The sequence below is a fragment of the Passer domesticus genome, chromosome W (genome assembly GCF_036417665.1).
Source record: "Passer domesticus isolate bPasDom1 chromosome W, bPasDom1.hap1, whole genome shotgun sequence".
NCBI lineage: Eukaryota > Metazoa > Chordata > Aves > Passeriformes > Passeridae > Passer > Passer domesticus.
In genome coordinates this window covers 3049204-3055484 of record NC_087511.1, presented here as the reverse complement: position 1 = coordinate 3055484, position 6281 = coordinate 3049204, and the positions used below count along the sequence as shown (strand labels likewise).

General features: G+C 43.7%; 1 long non-coding RNA gene across 1 annotated transcript; it reads right to left on the bottom strand.

Annotated features, from left to right (window-relative positions):
* Positions 1 to 1635: 1635 nt before the first annotated feature.
* On the bottom strand, positions 1636 to 4932 carry LOC135289074 (uncharacterized). The gene is made up of 3 exons (XR_010351874.1): positions 4633 to 4932; positions 3236 to 3303; positions 1636 to 2605 (listed from the first exon to the last, which is right to left on the bottom strand). It is a non-coding gene; the product is annotated as an uncharacterized LOC135289074 (long non-coding RNA).
* Between the last annotated feature and the right edge of the window lie 1349 nt (positions 4933 to 6281).

The window sequence follows — 6281 nt, the reverse complement described above, 5'->3', positions numbered from 1 at the left end:
ACAATTTTCTTCTGTATTTACTTTAACCTATAGGCCTCTCTTTCCTCCAGAAAAAAACCCAAACAAACACAACAACAAAAAAACCCCAAACAACTAAATGTCTCTTAATATACAGTTCATATAGTTCATAACAGTATCCTTTGGGAATCAGAGAATAAAAGTAAATGGAAAGAAAAAGAGGGGTCCAAAGAAAGAACCTTGATCCAGTAATGAAGGAGTGTAGGGGGATGCCCCCAATGAGAGAGGGGCAAACTAGCCTTTGTCCCCCAAAAAAGGAAGGAAGCCCAGAAGTTTCTCTCAACGATCAGGTGGAAAGCCACCTTATAGGACCCCAGAGACTTCACTAAAACCTTGGGGTCACCTAATTGGATAGAAGCCAAAAGGTCCTGCCTGGGCCATAAGGTAGAAAAAGGAAGGACAAAGGAACCACGAGGCTTTTGTGAACGTGTTTCTACCAGGCTCAGACCTCTGTACCTGGATCGGATTTTCTGTTTATTGTTTTTCCTTTTATTAAACCTTTCTGTTTCTAACACTGCAGCAGAAGCCATCCTGCTCATTATTTGCCTCCAAAGGTAATAGCTAAGCTATCCTTGGTGTATTAGGTTCCCTTTTAAGGGCTCATAAAACCCTGGCCCGACAAAACAGAACCTAATACAGTAAGGATGTCAGAAAAGGAAAAGAGTGAAAGAAAAACATTTAATTGCAGGCATTAAGGTCAAGGGAAAATTCCAGAGAGATTCAGTGCTGTAAGCCCAGGAGACAATCTGAGGAAGGAAAATGGGGTTTCTAGAGTTTAGTACAGTCAAAAGACTAAAGAGGCTAACAACTAAGAAGTCAATAACTTTTTAATATGCTTTATTTTGGATAACTGAAGCTTTTTTTGGGATTGAATTACGATTTGAGTGGAAGCCAAAATAGAGAAATGAAGGAATGGTTGAAGAAACATTAATTTTATCTAAATGATCCCACACATTACTTTATTTTTAAAAGTACATTTAGTATAAGTTTCTTTAATTCCTCTGCAATTCTAATTGGGAAAGACTATATATCAAAATCCATAACATCTTACCATACACTTAAATGATTGAATTGAGAAATACAGTTTAGGACTCCAGGTCTCCGGTCAGGATGTCTTCATGTCTCCAGTTATATATCAAGAGAAAAAAAAGTTTTTTAAAAGGTGACTTAACCCACATGAGAGGAGCAACTGCTCTCTTCTAAGGGCAAACGTAGGTACTTGTGAAAAATGCATATTATATTATTGGCTCTTCGCAAATATTAACATAAATACTATATGTGTTATATTGGAAAGTTATGCTGGATTAATCTTTTCAAGTAGTGTGGTATAGTTTTTAGGCTATAGCATAATATTAAAATAAAAACTATGTGATGCAAGACACTTTCTGTAACTAGCTCAAGGAATGGATAAGATAATCAAGAAATTCTTTGCATAGAGATAATAGCAACAGGACACCAAGATCCTAAGAGAAGAATTATTGCCTCCTTATTGGGAAGGCCCAAACTCCGAAGAACCAAGAAAATTTATGTACAGGATGAGGGGGGGAAGTACACATAAAGCAGAAACACCCTTAGTTTTTAAAGTGTTATAGGTAAAAATTGATCCAGCCAATTAGATCAAAAATAAAAATTAAATTTATTTGCGACCAATATACAGTCCCGACCGCCAACAATCAAAAAGTAGCGCCAACCCCGGGATCGGAGCAGGTGAACGATGATCCGGCGTCTATCGCACCAAATCCCCCTGTTCAACCACCGAGGCCTGGCAGAGTTCGATTTTTATACTTTTTTTCTTGCCCACAGCAGAGTCCCTTTGTCCCCTCCTGGAGTACTTCATATTCATGCAGTGTCTATTCTCTGTCCTGTGCTGGACAAAGTCACGTGTGGGAATTGATGTGTATCTGTCTCCAGTTCCCGGAATCCTTCATTCAGATGTATGTCCTTGATGGTCCTGTCTATCTGAGGTGGACATCTACATGGGCCATCATCGCTGGGCATTTTCTTGTTCGTGCCATCGGGGAGTGCCCATCTTCTGTGCAGGCTAGGTTTTCTTTGTATGTTAATGATGCACCTCCTCCTCGGCTCCCAGCTGTCCTGTTTGGCAATCATCCTTTCCCCTTTGCTGGCATGATCTTAAAGCTTTATTTTATATTACATTAATAATCTTACATTTCCAGCATGAATTACCCCCTTATTCATAATGAAAGGAATGTTTGAATCATGTATGAGATATATGAATATGCAATAGGCTATTGCTTTTAAGGGTTAATCCTTTGATAGCAAAATGTGCCTTTGTGGCAGAACAAAAGCGCCCAGACGTCCATAATTCTTTGCTTTTTATTGCCTTTTATTTTCCTAACTTTGATTGTCCAAATTCTTATTGTCCTAATGTTTATTACTATGTGATTACTATTAAACTTCTAAAATTTTAACATAAGTGATTGGCATTTTTCACAATTTGGTGCCGTAACACGGACCTAACACCTTGCTGCCAAAGCCTCAGAGGATTCCGAGTGAGGAAGGCACGCCCTGAGAAGTCTGGCAGCCTCGCTCTGTTTCTTCTGGCATGATCGGCAGACGGAGGTTCCTACCGGGTGGACAAAAAGAGACAATAAAACAAAGAAAATGGAAACGGCTCCCTAAAACCGCGGTAATTGGCCCCCTAAGGCTAAGTGTACATGAAGACCCAGAAAGGAAAAAGGATTGTAAGTACTTTTTGGGGGAGCAGGTACGGGGGGATGAATGTGTGTGTGACTGAGAGGCGGGCTGGTTACCCCAGACCTGCTACATGAGTGAGGAGTCTCCCACGCTGCGGCTCCATCTTTTCGCAAGAAAAACAGCCAGTAAAGAGACAAAGTGAGAGATAAAAGGAGTGAGAGAATCCCCCCTGGGGAAACTGGGACTGGGTCTCAGGGAAGGGGTGGGACCCCTTGGAGAGAGGGAGCCGAGGGTTTTCCTGGCACAATCCATTGGGAAAGAGGGGCAAAAAATAAAAAGTGGAGGGGGTCCCTAAAAATTCTGCTGGGCTGAGGGATAAAAATGCCCAAGAGCATCCAGGATTAAACCTGCTGGGTTGAGGGATTAATATGCCCAAGAGCATCCAGGGTTAAGCAAAATTCTGCCAGATTGAGGATACGCCCAAGAACATCCAGGGTTGGACAACACAGCTGGATTGAGGGATACTCAAGAGCATCCGGGACTGGACAATAAAAGGTACCTTATTGTTGTCTTGTTGTGTGTGAGAGTGAGTCACATGTAAAATCAGCTTCAGCTTCCCAGGCGGGCCTGTGGTGAAAGAGAGTGAGTCACACACAAATCAGCCTCACAGGTGAACTGGCACCAGAGGTGACCAGATTCAGGGCCCTTCCCGAAGACTTGGCAATACTGAAGCCCGGACAGGGGGCGCTACAGTATCATAGGATCGTATTAGCACTGTGGCTGAGAGGGGTAGTCATGTGGCTCATTCCCTCAATGGTATGAGGGATGGGAAGTCCGGCTTGGGCAATGTGCAGAGGTCCGAACCCCTGATTTTGAGGCTATCTTTATGGAAGAGGGATAGCCAAACCTCGGGGGAGGTGGAAGTGGTCAAGGTGGGAGGCCTACACGGACCAGTGATTCTCTGGAAATAAGGGTCTGCTTTGTGAAAGTCTAAGAGATTTGCTAAGGTTTCCTTCCTCTGTCCAATAAAATAAAAGGAAAATTTATGAATGAACAGGCTTGAGGGTGCGAATATGTGAGAGTGAGTGAGAAATAAAAGTGAGTAAATGTAGATGAATGAAAGTATATGTCATGTAGGTTGTTTATTTTAAGCTTCACTATATCTCCTTGGAGGGAGGTGTATTGTATTGAATTGTATTGTCAGAGGAAGTTTTTATTGTGTTGTGGGAAGAAGGTGGTATTTAGATTGTTTGAGAAAGCGGGAAACAGGCAGGAGACGAATAGATCTTGAAAAATGGGACAGAAAACCAGTAAGTTGGGTACAGGGAAAAAAAAAAGGAATAAAAGTGTACCAGCAGAGATACCCCAAGATACCCCTCTGGGAGTTATGTTAGCTAACAGGGATACAAATCCTTGTACAAGGAGAAAGGAAAAGGTAAAGATGATCCAGTTTTGTATGATAGAATGGGCAAAGAAGGAAATAAAATCTGACCACGTTTATTGGCCTAGATACGGCTCTTCCGAAGTTTGGATTTGTCAGGCTCTGAATTTATTTGTAAATTCAAAAGAACCGTTCAGTCGAGAAGAAAGAGAATATGCCGCATGCTGGACAGGAGATGATAGGAGAATAAAAATCTTTAAAATATCAGAAACCCCCCAGACAAAGCAAGAAAAGGGAAAAAAGGGAAAGAAAAGGGCTGGGAACAAGAGGGGGAAAAAAAAAGAAGAAGAGAAAGATCCTTTACAGGTATTACCTCCTCCGTTCCCACTTGCTCCCCCACCGTTCGCGGCTGCGCCACTCCCCCCCAGCCCCCGTCCCGGCTCTGGTCTCGCCGCTCGCAGCTGCACCATTCAATCCAGCCCCTGTGCCGTCTTCGGCCCCGCCAGTGAATTTGTCTTCCCCGGTCCCGGCCGCCTGGCCCGCGGCCGCTCCGCCGGCCTTGCCGGGGGTCCCACCTGCTGCGTGATCTGTGATCGCCGCGCCAACCTCGCCGGAGGTGTCCTGTTTGTTCCGGCCGTCCCATCCTCGATCGCTTCTCCCGCGGCTGTCCCCACTGCCCCATGCCCGGCTGCTTTGCCCGTGCGGACTGCACTGGGCGCCACCACTGTTGCCGGCCCCGCCTCGCCTGCTTTGTCTATGCCGGATGTGCTGGGAGGTGCCGACCCTGACTTCATGAGCCATGTATGGACTATCCACCCTTCGGTTTGGTTTCCACCAGAAGACCTCCCTCCTTTGGCGGTTCCGGCAGCAGACCCCGCCTGCGCCCTCCCCTTGGAGGACCAAGCCTCGGCGGGAATCCCTCCCCATCACCCCCCCTTCCTCTGACACTTCCATCCGTCCCTGCTCTGGGTCCCGTTGCCTTGGTAACGACAGCTCCTGCTGTTCAAGGAAACTTTGTCCCTGAAGAAGAAGCACCTTATTGAAACACAAGAAGCTCAGCCGAAAAGACAGCCCTCCCCTAAATCTTTCCTCAAAACAAGGGAAAAATCTCATAGGCACAACTGAGCAATTAGACCAATTCTTAGGTCCAAACATTTTTACTTGGAAAGAGATGCAATCTATAGTGAAAATAGTTTTTTCTCAGGAGGGGAGGAAACACATGAATGATTATCGTAATTTGATAATCAAGGGAATAAAAGAGGCGGCACCCCGAAGGCAAAATGCTAAAAAGGCTTTTAAGAGACAGCAGGGGAAAGAAGAAACTCCAACTGAATGGTTAGACAGACTTAAGAGAAATATGAAACAATATTCCAGAATAGACCCTGAGAATATTGTGGGACAATATTAATTCTGTTAAGAATTAATTTTGTCACTAATGCCTGGCCAGATATTAGAAAAAAAAAAAAAAAACTAGGAAAAAAATGGAAGACTGGCATGATAGATCACTAAATGGGTTATTAAAGGAGGCTCAAAAGATTTATGTCCAGAGAGATTAAGAAAAAGCTAAAGTGAAAGCAAAAATTATGGTAACTACTATGCGAGAAAGTAATTTCCAGAAGAATCTAAATCCCCCAGACACCACTCCTAGACATGAAAATTGTAGAGACAGGCAAAAGGAAAAGAACAAAACTCCAGTACAAACCAAATCTCAAGAGCATTCTTGAAATATCTGTTTTTACAGTGGGGTCGAAAGACATTATAAAAAAATTGCCCTGATCAGATAAAAAATCTGAAAATCTTCCAAGAGATGGGCCCAGAGGAGAAATAGAGAAGTCATAAGCTCTATTTTCTCTACATATCTCTACAACACTTAGTAAGAAGAAAACACAGTGGGGGAAAGCACAATAGTGGAAGGGACTTCACACTCCCTACACCTACCCAGAAGTTAAGTGATGTTAAAGATGTGGGAAGCCTGACTGCCAGTGCAGACTGAGGCTAAGAACTCTTGAGTATCTCAGCCTTCTCCATATCTGTTGTCTCCAGTTCTTCCGTCTTGTTTATTGGTGGAGGCTCACACTCTCCTTGGCCTTTCTCTTCTGACCTATGTATTTATAGAATCCCTTCTTGTTATTCTTCACATTCCTTGAGAAGTCCTGTTCCAGCTTTACCTTGGTTTTCCTGACCCCATCCCTATACATCCGAACCATATCCTGATATGGGAAAC